Source organism: Halichoerus grypus, chromosome 5 (assembly GCF_964656455.1).
Source record: "Halichoerus grypus chromosome 5, mHalGry1.hap1.1, whole genome shotgun sequence".
NCBI classification, from domain to species: Eukaryota; Metazoa; Chordata; class Mammalia; order Carnivora; family Phocidae; genus Halichoerus; species Halichoerus grypus.
The window spans coordinates 67,795,683-67,817,643 of NC_135716.1; the positions used below are offsets into that span (position 1 = coordinate 67,795,683).

At 40.1% G+C, this 21,961-nt stretch overlaps 1 protein-coding gene across 3 annotated transcripts in view; it reads right to left on the bottom strand.

Annotated features, from left to right (window-relative positions):
• The window catches only part of LOC118533583 (sodium/potassium-transporting ATPase subunit beta-1-interacting protein 3), a 617,142-nt gene that overhangs the window by 301,163 nt on the left and 294,018 nt on the right, over positions 1-21,961 (bottom strand). The gene's annotated exons all lie outside the window — the stretch shown is intronic.

The window sequence follows — 21,961 nt, forward strand, 5'->3', positions numbered from 1 at the left end:
CAACACGTATTGATTTACCAGCATGATTGCAATTATATGGCCAACTTTATGTAACCCTGTCCTGGCAACCACGAACCCCGCAATTTTCTCTTTCTACCTTTGCATTCAGAGTCACCTTCTGGTGGCTGTGTTGCTGCATTTTAGGGCACACCACACAGAGGGGCGAGGTGGTGTTTTTTAGTCAAAGGTGCCTTTTATCCCAGCAGCCCTCTCAGGGCCAGAAACTTCTCCAGCAGTTCTTTTGTGGAAGTTCAGGCCTGACTGGCAACTGCAAGTGTACATACTTGTCAACAGCATTAACTGGGATTTTAACATACCAAACCAGACAAAAGAGAAGCAGGGTGGCTGGCATCAAGTTCAGAAATAGCATGTTTCTTTTTCCTTTGTTCCTCATACTGCCATTCCGGATACAACTTAATGAGAACTGGATGCTTCTTTAGTCACTGATTATTAAATCCAAAATAACGGAAACTGTGAACGGACCACTTACCAAGACTGGACTCTTGTTCATCTTTATGGTTCAACTAAGAAGAGCATGCAGGTGTTGCATTATGACAGATCGTCAATGCAAAGAAATCATTAAACTCTCCGGAGTCAGCATACTACTTTTATTCTAAAAACTCCTAAGTTAATCAAAAATAAGTCTTCTTTAAATAAATGAGAAAAGGAAGACCTCCTTAGAAAGTAAAACACAGGACATATTAGAACTGATTACGATATGTGAATGTAGCTCAAACAGTGGTCGACAAAGTCTTTGCTCTTTATTTCCTCAACAATTGTCTATCTGTTGCACCACAATATTTAGAACATGTTGAATTCAGTAGTTCCATGTTGAGTAAATGAATTATGTCCTGGGTCAAGGCATTAGAAACTCAATGGAAAGACCCACATCCTCAACCACTTTGGTATTTTGCACGTGGTAAGACTTGATTAAACACATTGGCAAAGAAATGTGATCAAAAGTTCATTTTTCCACTCAAATGGAGTAAAGGTAGAGCGAATGTTTCCAAGAGAGAGGTGGCTCAAGCCAAAGGTGCAGGATCAAATAAAATGTACATGGCCAGCAGGATCTCTGACGTGAGGTTTATCTACCAACAATATTTCAAGAGTAAGCATGTTTGGGCGCCTGGGTGGCTCAGTTGGTTAAGCGACTGCCTTCGGCTCAGGTCATGATCCTGGAGTCCCTGGATCGAGTCCCACATCGGGCTCCCTGCTCGGCAGGGAGCCTGCTTCTCCCTCTGACCCTCCCCCTCTCATGTGCTCTCTCTCTCTCTCATTCTCTCTGTCTCAAATAAATAAATAAAATCTTTAAAAAAAAAAAAAGAGTAAGCATGTTTGACACGTTTCCCATCTGACTTCTGCATGCAAAAGTCTTCTTGCAGAAAGTCCTGGCACAGTGACTGGTTAGTTTTTACAGTGATATACCCCTGTTGTCTCTGAATGCAACTCAAATTACAAACTCATTTCCAAAGGTCTCAAAACACCTGTTCAAACATAGCTTCTTGTCCTTTCTGACCTTTGTAGGCTGAGTTAAAAGTCCTTTTCCATCACCACACACTCAAACAATACAATACTCATTTCTCTCGGTTTTAAAGGGGCTTCCTTATTTTTCTCTTTTATAATAATTGCTAAGGCACAGATAAGCCTTATTTCCACAGCTCCTTTGTTTTCCCTCTTCAGCATGATTCAGTTGCACTGATATTTCAAATGAAATTAGTTTGTGGTTAAGCAACAAGAACAACAAATACCAAAAACTCTCTGGTCGTAAAACTTTGTTTAAACTACAGAAGTCCTAACAAAAAAGATACTGAACTCAAGTGGAGTTGGGGAGCCTAGAGACTCAACTTTTGCCCTTGCCTTCTGCCAATTCATCCCATTACCCCCTATCCACTAGGGAGGAGCCGCATTTGAAAAATACTAAAGTAGATGATGAAATTTTATTCATACATTCCAGAGTAGCCAATAGAAGTTTTCTCTTCTTCAAATCATTATTCACTATAGGACTTTGCATCAACAATACAATATAAAAATGTTTTCTTCTCTACTCTCTGTGTAGGACTAAGTATGAGGCAAAGTCCATCCAAAGCTCACAGTTAAACTGAGGAAATGGGCAAATTAATCAGCCATACACATACTGTGGAACAGTGGAGGGGAGGAAAAAGAGAGCAGCAAGATGACATCAGGACCCCAGCAGATCTCCAAAGTGCTTCTGGGACTCCAAGGTCAGGATTTATAAACATAATAAGGAATTTACATTGTTCTGCTTGCACCAACCAAAGACATGTTTGATTTGGTCTTGTATATTCTCTCCCCTCCCCCACTTCCAATACAAAGGCAATCGTGTTCTAAGAATATGTACAATCTTTTACAATGTATAGCACACCTAATTTTCTAGGAACACCAAAGTCTTTTTATCTGTATAAAATGCAATGCTCATTTGGCCTCAGAGGAGTTTAATAAATATGGCTTTTCCTTGAGCATCTTACTCTTTTTTTCTTAAAAGATTTTATTTATTTATTTGACAGAGAGAGAGCACAAGCAGGGGGAGCAGCAGGCAGAGGGAGAGGGAGAAGCAGACTCCCCGCTGAGCAGGGAGCCTGATGCGGGGCTCGATCCCAGGATGCCAGGATCATGACCCGAGCCAAAGGCAGATGCTTAACCTACTGAGCCACCCAGATGCCCCTTGAGCATCTTACTCTTTTGAAATCATTTCTGTTCTCCATCTTTGGATAAATATTGTTTGAACATTTTTAACTGTGTTTCATTGTAGAGAATGTTTCAAATTCTAACTTCAATTCAGCCATTGTCAATGATGTTCTAGGAACCGATCTAGGCAATACCAGAGATTTAAAAAAAAAATCATTATTTTCCTAAAAGGGTTGAAAACTGAGTAGGGATGAAAAGTCAAGTTGCCAAATGACAAAGCAGGATGAGATAAATGACGAAAGAGAGGTGTAAACCAAATGCTGTCCTCGTTCAAAGGAGAAGATGGAATTATAGATTAAGTGTTGTCCATATTTTTCAAAAGGAAAAGAGGAGATGGTATGAAAATAAAAAGGTAAACAAGTTTTTTTTTTAATTTAATTTATTTATTTGACATAGAGAGACACAGCGAGAGAGGGAATACAAGCAGGGGGAATGGAAGAGGGAGAGGCAGGCTGCCCGCTGAGCAGGGAGCCCGATGCGGGGCTGGATCCCAGGACCCTGGGATCATGACCTGAGCTGAAGGCAGATGCTTAACGACTGAGCCACCCAGGCGCCCCAAAAGGTAAACAAGTTTTACTGAGGGTTGCTGGAGTGGAGGAGGGTGGGAGGGATGAGGTGGCTGGGTGATAGACACTGGGGAGGGTATGTGCTATGGTGAGTGCTATGAATTGTGGAAGACTGATGAATCACAGACCTGTACCCCGAAACAAATAATACATTGTATGTTAATAAAAAAAGGTAAACAAGTTTTAAAGGCCATGGTTTGGCGGCAAATGGTGAAGCAAAGGAGAAAAAGAAATATTTACCAACAAAAGTGACACGATTGAAGATTCCAGCAAAGGGGTAGTCAATGTGGACAGGCAAACGATGAGTTTCTAATCATTTGTTGGTCTTCAACACTATTTCTTTCCTCACTAGGAAGAGCATTTGTTCATTCTTCAATTCATATATTCGTTCTTTCAATGAACATATATGGAGGGGTCTGCTAGGCTCCAGAGGTACAAAGGTGAGCAAAAGGAGAGTTGTTTGTGCCTCTCAAAACACGAGGATGCCATAACATACGTGTACCGGTGTGAGTGTAGGTGTGCATTTGTATGGTAAATATAAACCCAAATATCTGAATAAAAGTTAATTTGAAGACATTTATCTAGAAGTGCCGATCATTTAAGGGAGGAAAAAGAGGGATGAAGAAAGGGAGAGAAACTGGTAGAGGGAGAAGGCTGGGCGAGAGACAAGAAGTGTGTCCACCTGCAGAAGAGAAAGGAATCCATAGGCTACTCTAAGAAAAAGAATTTGTCCTCTGCCATTAGTAAAACTATTTCAATAAGGATTCATGCCGTCAATTTCTAAGCAGAAATTTTACTTCTCGGTAAAAATGCAAAAAGTTAACGTGACCTTCTCAGCTGCTAGCTGGTTTTACCCGATCACATCACTTTCAAATTTAACAGTTGTCAGCAGAAAGATGAAGGAACATACCTGTTACTGAGGCTAGATTTTACATAAGATGAAAACAAAGGCATGATTTTATCTTTTTAAAAAAGATTATTTATTTATTTGTCAGAGAGAGAGAGAGAGAGCACAAGCAGGTGGAGGGGCAGAGGCAGAGGGAGAAGCATGCTCCCCGCTGAGCAGGGAGCCCAATTCAGGACTCGATTCCAGGACCCTGGGATCATGACTTGAGCCAAAGGCAGACGCTTAACTGACTGAGCCACCCAGGCATCCTAAAGGCATGATTTTAAATTAGAAAAAATAACTTATGTAGTACAAAGGCCTAAAGAAGTGCAGTGGGGAAAATACTATCCAATTCATTTAAGCATGCAAGAGTTTGGCTACATTCCATTTGATAAGGTGAATTCCTGACAGCCTATCTTATTTTGCTGAGTGTTTGGATGAGGAAAGAATAAAATGAACAGGACAAGAGCTCTTCCTTAAGGGCCCTGTGAGTTTCATCGAATTTTAGGGAATACTATAGAGTTTACAAGTAAAATGAAAGCATTAACATAATCTATAAATTTTATTCACTCTTATGGTTAAATGTTTTCAAAATCTGTCTTTAATTTCTCTAAAGGGAGTCTTACGTAGAGTGGGATTTTACAATTAAGTACGTGGAGGGAAGCAAGAATGATGTCTAATGATAGTAAAATAGAACTCATTGTGGTTTCTTATTATAATATAATTTATAGAAAACTGTAATATAAAAAAAGGAATACTTTTAAGAGGAAATTAACTCATCCATAATTAGCCTACTGTTTCCATTTTCCTAAGTTCCTTTTTGTTATTTATTCATTATTTATATATTAAAAATTGTAAACACACAAAAGATGCATTGTTGCATCCAGTTTTTTTTTCTCACTTAACATAATATAAAAATTTCATGTTGTTAGGGTTGTTGCAATTATTATTTCCTGAGGTACATTTTATTCCCCTGGATTGACATGCCATCATTTACTTTATGTATTTATTCCAAGAAGGATTTTTTTTCACTAGCATTCATTGAGTGCTTGCAGGTGCCTGGTCCCGTGTGTGGCAGGTAGACACAGGGATGAAGGGGTGCACAGCTAGTCCTTGGCCTTGGAGCAATGTGAGAACCCCACACAGAGGAGGGGCCATAGTGGTACGAAGGCAGTAACCCCGGGCTTCCCTGAGTCCTGATAGGTGAGTCAGACTTAAAGCTGTAAAACACTATTTCTTCAACATTACCATTCTTTTCCTTTTAAAAATTTTATTTATTTATTTGAGAGAGAGATAGAGTGAGAGAGAGAACGAGTAGGAAGAAGGGGCTGCACAGGGAGCGGGATACAGAGCTCGATCTCAGGACCCCGGGATCATGACCTGAGCCAAAGGCAGACGCTTAACCGACTGAGCCACCCAGGTGCCCCAGCATTACCATTCTTAACGTTCCCAACTACTGTATTTACAGCTCAGCAAATTGTGAAATGTTTCAAGCAGTAAAATATTGACAATTATTTAGTTCATTTATTAAAACTCAACGCTAACTCTAGCTAGTTTACTTGGTGACATCGTAAGGAATGAAGGGATTATCAGAAAAAACTACGTTAATCACCTTTTTGTCATTGTAACAATAAAATTTCTGTTTACTTATGTCCCGAGAAGGGCATAGAAGTGGAAGTTCCCTCCAGATGAACAACCCAAGGGATCCCAAACGGACAGAGGTTGTGTTTATATCTTCAGCTACAATGAAAAGATTCAGAACATAAGATTTCATATACTCGAAGTGGGGGCTGTGGACCAGCAGCATCGGCAGCACGTGGGAGCTATGAGTACTGTAGAATCCTGGGCCTCACCAAGCCCAGCAGAATCTGAACCCCCAAACCCGCATTTGTACATGGTCCCCAGGGGCCTTGTGTGCACAATTCAAAATTGAGAAGCAGTGCCAACTTTGCGTTGATTGCATGCCATGGTGCCTGCCAATCTGTGTGACAATGGAAACAACAACCCAGGATTCTCCTCGAAGCCTGAAGCTCAGTAATAGCACATCTTTCACACTGTATTTGCTTGCTATCTATTGCAAGAGCAATTTCGTGACCTGTGGACCATCACTGAACTTGTGGCCAGGGGCCATTTCAAGTAATGGCCATTTTACCAGCATTTTAAGACACATTCAAATAATGGAAATGTAATTACTAACATCGTGGAATAGAGATAACTATTTTCCCTCACCCTCAGCCTATTGGTCTCTGAGCTTTCCCTTTCGATGAGAAATGAAGAAGCAGGGAAAAGCCCCTGATAGTCAACTGAAGCTGCCATAAGCCAGGACCTTATTGTGGCTAATTATTAGTGATATTCTTCATTACACAATGATCTTTTAGTTACCTTCACTTTTGACAAACTCATACAGGAGAAAATCGAATCTGGGGGCTGGAGAGAAGGAGATATGGTATATGGGACGGGGTTAACTGGTCAGGAGCTGCAAGAGGGAGATGCACCAGTGGAGATCGCTCTACAGACCGGGATGAAATCTCCATGCTTCTAATGTAAGAAAATTTAGGCAGCTCGGATCAAGCACAGATCACTAGGGACACTATCAAGTCATTCAAAATTTATGTGGTTGTAGCAACTGCTGGTGTCTTTTTTGGGGCACAGTTGTAACTCATTAATGGCCTCATCCTTGTCTGATTTCTCCAAATGAGTTCCTCAATCCATCTTTTAGACCTTAGACACCAGTCATGAAAAGCATTGTCTCTGATGGAGGCTCAGCTGCACCGGGTCTTCAAAAACCCACTTCCTCCCTGGCAGCACACATCATATAATAGAATGTTCATTGTCCACACAAAACCATATGCTACATTGTCACAAATCCCATCATTCAATATTTAAAGCTGCAGTGGGTCCCCTGACACCTTCTCTCAGAATCCTGGGGATGGCATGCTAAGTGTAATGACAAGACTTAAACATCTACTATTTCTTTTACTACTCTTTCCAATAGTTTTTAAGGCTTATGTTTCAATAGAAGTGAAATTATATAAAATATTTCACACAGAAGCAATCCAGAGACTTCTGATTTAAAATCGTGTCTGGTTCATACTTACGACATGATCTTTCCAAATTCTCACAATGATAATGATGAAGGCACGAAGACAGTGAAAATTCAGAGAAGTGCAACACAAGCAAACAGCTAATTGCAGGATCTGGAAGAAATCATCACTGATGTAACAAAAGGTGCGATAAGTACCCACTTGTGCTTGTCATTTGGAAACCAAGCAAAGCTGCAATTCTGTATCTAGGTACCTAGATGCCACCTCTCCCCATCATTTCAGGATCTCATTATGTGCTGTTGCCACCAGGAATGCAAGATTCAGAGCAACTCTGCTCTTTTAGGCAGCCAATGTACCACATCAGCTTTGCTCCCATAAGGAAGTTTTCCTACATCCATTCCAACTGTCATGTCCAGAAAATGACCGGGATTGTACTATGAGTGATCTGATGAAGGTCTCTTGAATCTTTTGCTCCGATTCTGAGGTGGATATGGGCACACACATAATGCATTAATCTGCTATAGACAGAAGGAGAACACTGTAGACAGAAGGACAAGCCGTCGAAGCAGTGCATGCTGGGGAACGCAGCTTTCCTACATGGAATGGCAACCGGCAGCAGCCTGTCTGCCTGCAAAAAATTCAGTCTGAAGGGATGCCTCAACTCCAAGAAACATGTATTCAAATAAAAATTAGTATTTTGTACTGCTCAAATTGTCAAAACATTTAAAGATTGAGAATATTCAGTATTGATGGTGGTGTGAATAGTTATGCATATTTATATATTTTTGGAGTAACTCATACTGCCTTTTTGGAAAGCAAGTGGGCCTTCCAATAATATTAAATATTTATATGTCCTTTGGTAGAATAATCCTACTTTTAGGACTCTATCTGACTAAAAAGACTATTTTGTACACATATGAAAAGTGGTTTGTGTGCAGATACATTAAACAGTGTTGTATATAATAGTAGGAAACTATTGGGTCGCCTGGGTGGCTCAGTCGCTTAAGCATCCAACTCTTGATTTCAGCTCAGGTCATGACCTCAGAGGTCCTGGGATGGAGCTCCAAGGCAGGCTTTACACCAGAGTCAGCTTCAGGATTCTCTCTCTCCCTCTGCCCCTCCCCCCCCTTGTTTGCGCTCACTCCTTCTCTTTTTCTCTCTCTCTAAAATAAATAAATAAATAAATCTTTAAAAAATATAGATAATAGAGTGTTATGGAACAAATAATTAGAATTCCTTTTTAGCCCTATTTTTCTCTAAAATTCTTCAAGGTTAATCTTTAAAGTTTGTTGTGCATTTTCCCCGATCTTTCTATGCATTAAACTATTTACAACATTTACATAAAGCACATTTCCTAAGATCCAAAGATACCAACGTAAATAGGTATATATCAGCCTTTAATATTTCTTAATTAAAGGGGCACCTGGGTGGCTCAGTCGTTAGGCGTCTGTCTTCGGCTCAGGTCATGATCCCGGCGTCCTGGGATCGAGCCCCGCATCGGGCTCCCTGTTCAGCGGGAAGCCTGCTTCTCCCTCTTCCACCCCCCTGCTTGTGTTCCCTCTCTCGCTGTCTCTCTCTGTCAAATAAATAAATAAAATCTTTAAAAAAATATTTCTTAATTAAATAAAATTACAACACACATACTATTCCACAACTTGCTTTTTAAATTTGGTCATTTACAATAAGCACATCTTCTATTTTGGTGAATATAAATTTATCTTATTCTTTTTAATGACCTCATGGGCATGACATACAATAATTTATGTAAAAAACCCCCAACTGACAAATACTTAATGGTGTTTACAGTTTCTTTTTTTTTTTTTAGAGGGGGAGAGGAGCAGAGAGAGAAGGAGAATCTAAGCAGGCTCCATACCCAGTGTGGATGAAGAGTTGGCCGCTTAACAGACTGAGCCACTCAGTCGTACCTCTGTCATCTATATTTCTTATTTTTTTATAGTTTTTAATTTTATTATGTTATGCTAGTCACCATACAATACATCATTAGTTTTTGATGTAGTGATCCACGATCCATTGTTTTCGTATAACACCCAGTGCTCCATGTAGTACGTGCCCTCCTTAATACCCATCACCGGGCTAACCAATCCCCCCTCCCCCCTCCCTTCTAAAACCCTGTTTGTTTCTCAGGTCCATAGTCTCTCATGGTTCATCTCTCCCTCCAATTGCCTCCGCCCATTTTTCCCTTCCTTCTCCTAATGTCCTCCATGTTATTCCTTATGTTCCACAAATAAGTGAAACCATATGATAATTGACTTTCTCTGCTTGACTTATTTCACTTAGCATAATCTCCTCCAGTCCCATCCATGTTGATGTAAAAGTTGGGTATTCATCCTTTCTGATGGCTGAGTAATATTCCACTGTATATATGCACCACATCTTCTTTATCCATTCATCTGTTGAAGGGCATCTCGGCTCTTTCCACAGTTTGGCTATTGCGGACATTGCTGCTATGAACATTGGGGTGCATATGGCCCTTCTTTTCACTACATCCGTGTCTTTGGGGTAAATACCCAGGAGTGCAATTGCTGGGTCATAGGGTAGCTCTATTTTTAAATTTTTGAGGAACCTCCACACTGTTTTCCAAAGTGGCTGTACCAACTTGCATTCCCACCAACAGTGTAAGAGGGTTCCCCTTTCTCCACAACCTCTCCAACGTTTGTTGTTTCTTTCCCTGTCCATTTTTGCCATTCTAACTGGTGTAAGGTGGTATCTCAGTGTGGTTTTGATTTGGATTTCCCTGATGGCTAATGATGATGAACATTTTTTCATGTGTCTGTTAGCCATTTGTATGTCTTCTTCAGAGGAGTGTCTGTTCATCTCTTCTGCCCACTTTTTGACTTATTTGTTTTTTGGGTGTTGAGTTTGAGAAGTTCTTTATAGATTTTGGATACCAGCCCTTTATCTGTAGTGTCATTTGCAAATATCTTCTCCCATTCTGTGGGTTGCCTCTTTGTTTCGTTGACTGTTTCCTTTGCTGTGCAGAAGCTTTTTATCTTCATGAAGTCCCAAAAGTTCATTTTTGCTTTTGTTTCACTAGCTTTTGGAGATGTATCTTGAAAGAAGTTGCTGTGGGCGATGTCAAAGAGGTTACTGCCTATGTTCTCCTCTAGGATTTTGATGGATTCCTGTCTCACATTGAGGTCTTTCATCCACTTTGAGTTTATCTTTGTGAATGGTGTTAGAGAATGGTCGAGTTTCATTCTTCTGCATGTGGCTGTCCAATTTTCCCAGCACCATTTATTGAAGAGACTGTCTTTTTTCCATTGCATGTTTTTTCCTGCTTTGTCAAAGATTATTTGACCATAGAGTTGAGGGTCCATATCTGGGTTCTCTATTCTGTTCCATTGGTCTGTATGTCTGTTTTTGTGCCAGTACCATGCTGTCTTGGTGATCACTGCTTTGTAATATAGCTTGAAATCGGGCAACGTGATGCCCCCAGCTTTGTTCTTCTTTTTCAACATTTCCTTGGCGAGTCAGGGTCTTTTCTGATTCCATACAAATTTTAGGATTGTTTGTGCCAGCACTTTGAAAAATGTCATTGGAATTTTGATCGGGATGGCATTGAAGGTATGGATTGCTCTGGGTAGCATAGACATTTTAACAATGTTTATTCTTCCGATCCATGAGCATGGAATATTTTTTCATCTTTTTGTGTCTTCTTCAATTTCTTTCATGAGTGTTTTGTAGTTCCTAGAGTATAGATCCTTTACCTCTTTGGTTAGGTTTATTCCGAGGTATCTTATGGTTTTGGGGGCTATTGTAAATGGAACAATTCTTTAATTTCTCTTTCTACAGTTGCGTTGTTAGTGTATAAGAAAGCAACTGATTTCTGTGCATTGATTTTGTATCCTGCCACATTACTGAATTGCTGTATGAGTTCTAGTAATTTGGGGGTGGAGTCTTTTGGGTTTTCCACATAAAGTATCATGTTGTCTGCGAAAAGAGAGAGTTTGACTTCTTCTTTGCCAATTTGAATACCTTTTATTTCTTTTTGTTGTCTGATTGCTGTTGCTAGGACTTCTAGTACTATGTTGAACAACAGTGGTGAGAGTGGGCACCATTGACGTGTTCCTGATCTTAAGGGAAAGGCTCTCAGCTTTTTCCCACTGAGGATGATATTCGCTGTGTGTTTTTCATAGATGGATTTTATGAGCTTGAGGAATGTTCCCTCTATCCCTATACTCTGGGGAGTTTTAATCAGGAAAGGATGTTGTCTTTTGTCAAATGCTTTTTCTGCATCAATTGAGAGGACCATATGGTTCTTCTCCCTCCTCTTATTAATGTGTTGTATCACATTGATTGATTTGTGAATGTTGAACCACCCTTGCATCCCGGGGATAAATCCCACTTGGTCGTGGTGGATGATCCTTTAATGTATTGTTGGATCCTATTAGCTAGGATTTTGTTGAGGATTTTGGAATCCATATTCATCAGGGATATCGGTCTGAAATTCTCCTTTTTGATGGGGTCTTTGCCTGGTTTGGGGATTAAGGTAATGCTGGCCTCATAGAATGAGTTTGGAAGTTTTCCTTCTGTTTCTATTTTTTGAAACAGCTTCAGTAGAATAGGTATTATTTCTTCTTTGAATGTTTGGTAGAATTCCCCAGGGAATCCATCAGGCCCTGGACTCTTGCTTTTTGGGAGGTTTTTGATCACTGCTTCAATCTCGTTACTGCTTATTGGCCTATTCAGGTTGTCAATTTCTTCCTGTTTCAGTCTTGGCAGCTTATAGGTTTCCAGGAAGGCCTCCATTTCATCCAGATTGTTCAGTTTATTGGCATATAGTTGTTGATAATAGTTTCTAATAATTGTTTCTATTTCCTTGGTGTTAGTCATGATCTCTCCCCTTTCATTCATAATTTTATTAATTTGGGTCCTTTCTCTCTTCTTTTGGATAAGTCTGGCCAGTGGTTTATCAATCTTATTAATTCTTTCAAAGAACCAACTTCTAGTTTTGTTGATCTGATCTACTGTGTTTCTGGTTTCTAATTCATTGATTTCTGCTCTAATTTTAATTATTTCTCTTCTAATGCGTGGCTTAGGCATCGTTTGTTGCTTTTTCTCTAGTTCTTTAAGGTGTAGAGTTAGTTGGTGAATTCGGGATTTTTCTGTTTTTTTGAGTGAGGCTTGGATGGCTATGTATTTCCGCCTTAGGATCGCCTTTGCAGTATCCCATAGGTTTTGGACCGATGTGTTTTCGTTCTCATTGGTTTCCATGAATTGTTTAAGTTCTTCTTTGATTTCCTGGTTGACCCAAACATTCTTGAGCAGAGTGGTCTTTAGCTTCCAAGTGTTTGAATTTCTGCCAAATTTTTTCTTGTGATTGAGTTCCAGTTTTAGAGCATTGTGGTCTGAGAATATGCAGGGAATAATCTCAATCTTTTGGTATCGGTTGAGACCTGATTTGTGACCCAGTATATGGTCTATTCTGGAGAAAGTTCCATGTGCGCTCGAGAAGAATGAGTATTCTGTTGTTTTAGGGTGGAATGTTCTGTAAATATCTATGAGGTCCATCTGGTCCAATGTATCATTCAAAGCTCTTGTTTCCTTGTTGATTTTCTGCTTAGATGATCTGTCCATTGCTGAGAGTGGAGTATTGAGGTCTCCTACAATTAACGTATTGTTATCAATATGACTCTTTATTTTGGTTAACAGTTGGCTTATGTAGATGGCTCCTCCCATGTTGGGGGCATAGATATTTACAATTGTTAGATCTTCTTGTTGGATAGACCCTTTAAGAATGATATAGTGTCCTTCTGTGTCTCTCATTACAGACTTTAGTTTAAAATCTAATTTGTCTGATATAAGAATTGCTACCCCAGCTTTCTTTTGAGGTCCGCTGGAATGGAAGATGGATCTCCATCCCTTCACCTCCAGTCTGGATGTATCTTTAGGTTCAAAATGAGTCTTTTGTAGACAGCATATGGATGGGTCCTGTCTTTTTATCCAATCTGCAACCCTGTGCCTTTTTATGGGAGCATTTAGGCCATTCACGTTGAGAGTGATTATTGAAAGATATGAATTAATTGTCATCATGTTGCCTGTGAAGACATTGTTTTTATAGATTGTCCCTGTAAATTTCTGTGTACATCACTCTTGGGGTCTTTCTCCTTTTATAGAACCCTCCTTAATATTTTTTGCAGGGCCGGCTTAGTGGTCACATATTCTTTCAGTTTCTGCTGGTCGTGGAAGCTCTGCATCTCTCCATCCATTCTAAATGAAAGCCTTGCCGGATAAGGTATTCTTGGCTGCATATTCTTTTCATTTAGTACCCTGAATATGTCTTGCCAGGCCTTTCTGGCTTGCCAGGTCTCTGTGGATAGGTCTGACGTTATTCTGATGTTCCTCCCTCTGTACGTAAGGAATCTCTTCCCCCTAACTGCCCTTAAGATGGTTTCCTTGGTTCTAAGATTTGCAAGTTTTACTATTACATGCCGGGGTGTTGGCCTTTTCCTTGATCTTGGGAGGGGTCCTCTCTGCCTCTGGGACGCGAATGTTTGTTTCATTCCCCAGATTAGGGAAGTTCTCAGCTATGATTTGCTCAAATACATCTTCTAGCCCTCTCTCTCTCTCCACTCCCTCCGGGATTCCAATTATTCTGACATTGGAACGCCTCATGGTGTCACGTATTTCTCTGATTCTATTTTCATGGATTCTGAGTTGTTTTTCCCTGGCCCCCTCTTTTCCCTTTTTATCTATTATACTGTCTCCCAGATCGCTTATTCTCTCTTCTGTCTCAGTTACCCTAGCTGTTAGATTATCTAGATTGGATTGGATCTCATTGATAGCATTTTTAAGTTCTGCCAATTCACCTTTTATTTCTGCCCTTAGAGACTCTATGTTGCCATTAATTGATTTCTCCATTCTAGCCATTGTCTTCACAATTGCTAGCCTGAATTCCATCTCTGACATCTTGGTTATATCTGCATCCATTTGTAAATCTGCAGCATAAGTCATAATCTCTGAGTCTTTTCTGTTTTGGGGGTTCCTCCTCCTAGTCATTCTGTTGATGGGTGTTTGAGGAAATGTATAGAGTCCAAATTATTGACCAGAACCCAAGCAAGATGCACCTGTTTTCTTGGGACCTTAGGGTTGCTGGCCTCTTGTTTTCCCAGCCTGTCTTCTGCAGGAGGGGCCTGCCGTGCTGTTACTCAGGCAACCCTGTTTGGGCGGAGTTGCCCTGCGCCCCTGTGGCGGGGGATGGGCTCAGTGGGAATCAGTTTTTGGGGCTTTTGTTCTCTGGCGGCTTTCCCCGGCAGCTTTCCGTGTCTCTTCCACGAGTGAGAGCAGAAGAGACCATTTCCAACCCTCTGCCTCAGAGCAGAGAGATCGCAGTCTGTTCTTCAGTGAGCTCTCCAGGCCACACCGTCTCCGTTTCTGTCCGTGCTGCTATAAACTGCAGAGGCCAGGGTTGTGCGCCCTTCCGCAGCGCTCCCAGTCCTGCCTCCAGGTCGGGGCACGTCTCTGCCCTTTGTGCTTCTAAAACCGCCAGCCGCTCCCAGTTCCCGCGCGTGCAACTCTGCCGCTTGGGGTTTCCACCCCTGGGGGTTGCAGTTCACGGGCGTGACCCCAGCGCACCGGGTTTCCCTCTCAGAGGCTACAGTATGCGTGCGCGCGACCATCGCTCCGGTTTCTGTCTGGGGGACTGCGGTTCACGTGCGCGCGACCCCGCCGGTCTGGTTTTCCACCCCGGGGGCTGCCCTAAAGTTCTTTCCCGACGCTACCGGTCTGCGAGTCTGTGCCCGTCTGCAGCGCGCAAGGCTGCCGCTCACCGGTGGTGTAGGATCCCCACGGCCAGGCACCCTCCCGCCGCCGTTTATCCTCCGATATCTGCCCACAGAATCACGGCTCTCCGCTTCGTACCTCAAAACCAGCCGCCTGCGATATTCTATTTGTAGAGATCCAGATCTTCTTACATCTCAGGCTGGTTTCGTGGGTGCTCAGAGTGGTCTGGTAGATATCCAGCTCAATTCCGGGGACCAGTTGAAATAGGGTCCCCTACTCCTCCGCCATCTTTCCCTCAAGAGCTGTCATCTATATTTTTAAATGAACATTTTTACTTTTGTGATTACATTTTTTTTTAAATGAGGCCTTGGAGAACTATATAAGTATAAAGTTTTAACGTGGTTTTATCTGGCTAGTCAGATTCTGGATTTAAATTTCTTATGTGTTTCTGTATTTTCTAAATATTTTATAGTGAACACATACTATTACTGAAATCACAAAGATTATTATCTTTTATTTATTTTTATTTATTTTTTAAAGATTTTATTTATTTGTCCAAGAGAGAGTGCACAAGCAGGGGGAGGGGCAGGCAGAGGGAGAAGCAGTCTTCCCGCAGAGTAGGGAGCCCAGTGCGGGGCTCGATTCCAGGACCCTGGGATCATGACCTGAGCCGAAGGCAGACACTTAATGCCTGAGCCACCCAGGCGTCCCAGATTATTATCTTTTAAATTTAGTATGTCAATGTTGTTTCTATCATCATAGTAAAGAAGAAAAAATAACTTGAAAAAAAGCACAAAAATATTAACAGTAATTTCCTTTGGTTAGTGACATTCCATATATTTTTTTTTAATTTCACTGCACTTTAAAAATTGTCTAAATGTAAGACCTTTGCACCAATAGAAAAATAAAAACAAAAAACTAAACGAGAACCTTCCAAATCCTGGGAGATACAGGCCAAAACAGTTACATACTGCGAAACACCTAAAATAGAAGGTACGTCAAAACGGGAAAGGAATTAAATTCAGGAAACCAGTTTGAGGTTTCCAGTTTCCTATGTACCAAAGATGTTCCATATTGGCAAAGATTTAGCCAAACTATCCAACTGATAGGCTTAAATAAAGCAGATAAGGATTAGCATTTTCTCTGGGTGCTAAAAGTATGGTGCTCATGAACTACCACATTCTAGACCAATGTGATAGACATTTTGGGGCATTTGTAGGCACCCATACTCAAATCCCTTCTGTGATTCCACTAATTCCAATAGGGTTCTACAATGTCATTGACAGTCTCCTATGGGGTCCTCACAGGGGCCACATCAAAGCTACCGAGACACATAGTCAGTGCCCTCACTGAACCAATATTTATATAGAAACTGAAGGCATGAGCCTGTAGAGTGAAGTTTTTATGAAGTTCTTTACATGTGCCTTCTCAAGGGGCATAGAAGGAAAATGAGTGATCTCTAAATTCTCTCCAGACTCTAAATGGGGCATCTAAGAGCAGGGTGACCCAAAGGAAGGCTAGGAGCCTGGAATGCTGGGAAAAACCACCAGGTGACAAACTGGTCCAGAAAAATGAGATGAGTGGAACTGGGTGTGTCACCAGCAGTCTCAAGCAACAGGGTGGTTTGCCCACAGAAGGAAGGAAGTTGACAGCCACGCATAAACAGCTTATTCTCTAATGGGTGTCTCTGCTGAAAAGATCACCCCTTCAAGTAGAAGTCAACTTCCAGACAGACTGTGAATGTTGAGAAAAATAACTTGCATGTTTAACAACACACGAAATAGTATGTAAAATAGCTGAGGTGTATACATGTAGTGAAAATAAACAGAAAAGCCAAGGAGAGAGAAGGGCACATAAGGAATATTGCACTGTGCATTGAGGGTTCCTTCTAAAGTTTGGTAGTGGGTATATGGGTATGCACAACATAACACATAACACACAACATGACATATCTTTAACACAAAAGACATCAAAAATTTTTAAAAAACAACTGAGAAAAGACTATGCAGAGCGGAGAAATTTCTACAACAACAATTTGAAATAACCCCAAACCTATCATTTATATTCTTAGACATACAGAAGATCACATTTATAAAGCAAGAATAGGATGCTATAAGGAAGAAACACTCTTAACATAAAAAAGAAATTTTGGAAATTTAAAAATATAGCAGTAATAGAAAACTTGTTAAGGAAGATAAATTTGAAAAAATCTCAGAAAATAGAATTAAATGTAGGAAAATAGAAGAAAAAGAATGAGAGATACAATATCTAAATAATAAGAGTTCCCAAAGAAACAACAGAGAAAACAAAGTAATTTAATAAAATTTCTCAGGGCTCAAAAATAAAAATTTCTAGATAAACAATCTTCCTCCTCAACCAAGGGCCCTGCAAAATGGATGGAAATTACCCTAACAAGCTATATCATGGTGACATTTCACAACATTGGCTACAAAAAAAGGTTTTATTCTTCATTTTCTTTTCCTTTTTTTTGGGGGGGGTGTGGATTATAAACACATGCGAAGGATTTAGAATCACAATGGCATTGGCCTTCTGCTTCATTCCTGTTGTTGCAGATGGCAAGAATTCCTTCTTTTTAAAGGCTGGGTAGTACTACATCATACATATATCACTTTCTCTTTATTCATTCATCCATTGACAGACATTTAGGTAGTTTCCATTTACCTTGGATATTGTGAATAATGTTGTTATATACATGAGAGTACAGTATTGCTTTGAGATTCTGACTTTCATTTTTGATGGATATATACACAGAAGTGGGATTGTTCGATCATAAGGTAGTTCTGTATTTAATTTTTTTGAACAAACTCTATACTGTTTTTCCATAACGGCTGTACCAATTTCTGTACTGTACACTTGAAATTTGCTAAGAGGGTAGATCTTAAGTGTTCTTACCACACACACACACACACACACACACGCACACACACATGCACACACACACACACACACACATATACACAAGGTAACTATGTGAGGTGATTAATGTGTTGATTAGCTTAATTGTGATTATTTCACAATGTATATAATATATTAAAACATCAAGTTGTATGCCTTCAATATATACAATTTTTATGTCAATTATAGAGTAAAGTTAAAGAAAGAAAACAGCATTGCACTTCTTGATTCAACACAGGAAGCTGGAGAACAATGGATTAATGTCTTCAAAATTTGTAGGGAAAATAATTTTGAACCCAGAATTCTATACCTATTGAAACTCTTCCTTAGGCAGGAGTTCTTTGGCTTTTTAATATTTTAAGCAGGCTCCACACCCAGCGTGGGGCTTGAACTCATGACCTGGAGATCAAGAGTTGCATGCTCTACTGACTGAGCCATCCAGGTGCCCCACTATTCAAACTCTTAATTGAATGTTAGCATGGAATAAAATATCTTTATAAAGTCTTTAAAAATTTACTTCTTTCACTGTGCTTCTCAGGAATCTACTGGAGAGAGTGCTCTAACATAATAAAGAGTAAATAAAAACGTAACAGAAGACAGACAACAAAAAAAATCACAAACATCCAAAATGATGGTTGAGGGGGCTCTTCAGATGACAGCTGAAGAGCAGGCCCAGAAAAGACCCAAGCTGGAGGGTTATGAGGGAGATGTCTTTGAGAAGATAAAACTGATAGAATAACCAATGTGTTTGAACATATTGACACACTTACATTATGGAGGAGAGTTGGGAGTTAATAAGAGATATATATATGAAAAATCCGTAACCAAAAAGATAAGATTATAAGAATGAAAATCTAATTGTAGAAACTACATGGCTCAGTTATGAATAGTGCTTTTTTATCATATTAATACTGAATACTGATCTATCCAAAAATTATGATTTATTCATACTGGCTAAGCGGTAGGAAAAAATTATGGGGATGCGAAAGGTTGAGAGTTGTGGGGAATAAAGGAAAAATGCGAAATCCTCTTCTTTCACCACGAATATTTAATCGCTAATTGCATAAAGCTAAAAAGTCAGGAAGAAGCAGCTTACACACATTATTGAGTGATTTGGAGGTAAATATCAAAGAAATAACTAGAAAAGTTTTAAACTGTTTCCTTTTGGAAGCAGGAATTAGGAAGGGGGGGCAGGCAAGAGGTGGATACTTTTCACAATAGTTGAAGTAGTTGATTGTTAAATTATATGAATATAAATTCGATAAAGATTTAAAATAATAAAATACCGTAATATCGGTAGAGAATGTTATGTTCTTGACTGAGAGCTGACACATTTAGTGACACAAAATGAAGCAATGCACAGACCGTTTGTTGTGAATATGATGTTGGCTGAAATATACAACACACACTAGAATGTTTACCTTAGAGAGATGTGGAAAAAATGCACCCAAGTTGTTTGATGTCTTTGTATGACTGATCGAAAGAAGCCCTTGGAATCTTTTTAAGGTCTGGACACAGTACATCTCCAATTTTGGTGATTTGTAGGAAGAGTCTATGGTAATTGGCCAATTTCCTACTGCACTAAAGCTGACATAAGTTCCTACACTTGTTTTCTGCTAGTTTTACAACTGACTTTTCAGATGTTCCAGGCAAAGCCTTTCGCTTCCCTTCAGTGTTTTGGAGCTCTATTACTCCACTGAGTTATCGTTCCAGGAATTAATTCTTCATGGTGTCACATCTGCATAGTGATGTTGCTTGTTTTGTGCTCAAGTTCAAAAGGAATACATGATTGATCCAGATAGTTCCAGAGGCAATGTAAGAATAACACACACATTTCAGGGCACAGACCCAGGAATCATGGGTAGAGAGTATCAAGCTTGAAACTAGGAGAAGTTGGGGCCCTACTAATATCGTTTATTCATTTGCCAAACATTCACTGAATGCCTCTCGTGAGCTCCTCACTGTTCTGTGTACCTGGAGGATAGAAGAGAGTGAGAGTAGGTAAACAAACAAACATTTAATATGTACAAGAGTATAAAGGAAAATGAAAGAGGGTAAGGGATAAAGAGTTAAGGGAGATGCTAGTGTTCATTTCATCACCTGCTTGAATGAACTTGCATCCATTTAATTTCTCAAAATTAGTATAAATAGAGATCCACTAGGGTTCAAGGTAATAAGAAAAACTAGAAAAAGTACTATGTAACGTAGAGGAACATATTGATGGCACAAGAATACAAAGGTCCACAGTAAATTCAACTTAGACTGCTAAGGCTGAAATCAGATTTAGCGTTATGGGATACTGAAATGTGTCACGAGTAGAAAAATCTTTATAATTCCAAAGAGAATCAGTTTTGTGGCTGAAATTAACTATTGTGAATTTTATGGTGGTCTACACTCTGAAACCATTTTCTTTTGGAACTGTGTTCTAAGATGTATTTTGTGATGAAAAAAAAAGAGGACAACTCTAAAGCTACTTCATAATAAGAACTACATTTCCAAATGACATGTTTAGAGAATAAGCCAGACCTACAATTTTCCACAGTTCCTCAGGGTCCTGTTTTCTTTCCCTTTCTCCCTGTGCTCGGATGCTTTCTGTCAGGGGAAGCAGCTCCGGGTAGAGACGCAGGACTTGGGGAGACTGGGCTGTAATCACAGTTGCCATCACTATGGAGGAACAGCACAAAGATGACACAGCTCTGTCCTTGAAGTTGGCTTCTCCGAGGTTGTGTCAAAAAGTAAAAATTGTCCTGCCCAAGTTTCTGCAAATGCAGTGTTGAGCAGGAGTACCTTTCAAAAGCAACCTGATCAAAGTGGCCCAGAAGGCAGAAATCAACTTTTCAAGTCACCAGCTCTACTTTGTACGTGACTAGGCTCTTGCACGTTTTCAAACAAGGTTTATTTTCTGAGATTCCTAAAAATAAGTCACAACTAGTCTCTATAAAACTACACATTAATGCTCAAAGGAATTACTAATTGAGAACTGATGGATGAAAAACATGAAGACAGAAGAGGGTATTGCTAGATACAAGATGCAGTTAGGGGTAATGAAGTCAAACGAAGAAAAGGAGAATCTTCCTGGGAAGTGAGGCTGGAGAAGAATTTATTTCTAATTAAAGCCATTTTATCACTTGTGGCACCTTAAGTGATGCTGGGCGACTTACAGCAGTCACAGCACCAAGGCTGAGATGTTTTAGAATCCCAAGAACTGTGACTGGCTTCTCTTCCATCCCCATGAACAAGAGTAGAAGAATATATATAAAATATAAATAAAGGCATCTTCTTAAAAACTTTGCCAGTACACCCTGGGTGACATGGCTGTAGTTACTTGACAAACACAGCTTCAGAACAAATTCCTTACTTCTTCCAACTAGCTTGTCATCCCAGAGTTCCACCTATAAATAGATTCTGGAGAAGACTCTGCTTGGTTAAAACACGAATTCTGTAATGAGTTCTTTCTAAGTCTGATTGTCAAGACATGTTAGCATTTGTCCTCATTCTAAATGTGCCCTACCCAGAACTTATCCCAAAGTAAAGGCACAAGGTGACTCTTCCTCTTTTCTTTCTCTTTCCTGCAGTATTCCGCAGTGCTTCTCCCAGAAACCACCCTTAGAGTATATGTTGCCATGTTTGCATGCCCTTGCTCCCTAACGAGACGGGCCTCAGTTACGATGATTACTGCTGTCTTCAGAATCTTCGCTCTCTCCCGACAGTGAGGCAGAGCTCAGCAATACTGAACTAACAAATCACAGTTCTCCCTCCACGAGTGTGAGGAACATTGTGGGAATGTAGGTTGAGGAGGGCTTGTACTGTATATAAAATGCCTTTAAGTTTGGGAAAAATGAATGAAGGTTTACTGCCAGTGTTCCAATATAATTTAAGAGAATCGAAGCAAGCAGCCTCTCTAAACTCTGTTTCAGTTGTTGAAAGAATTTAATTCAGACAACAAGAAAGAAATAGCTACTGTTTCAGGAAGGTTTTACAGGTTTTTCCAGAGACAGATTCAAGGCCATAGAACCTGTTCCTGTCATGTATCTTCAGGCCTTCTTAAATGTGTCCATGGATCCACCATGTGGAAAATCCAGGAAACGTGCATTGCTGTT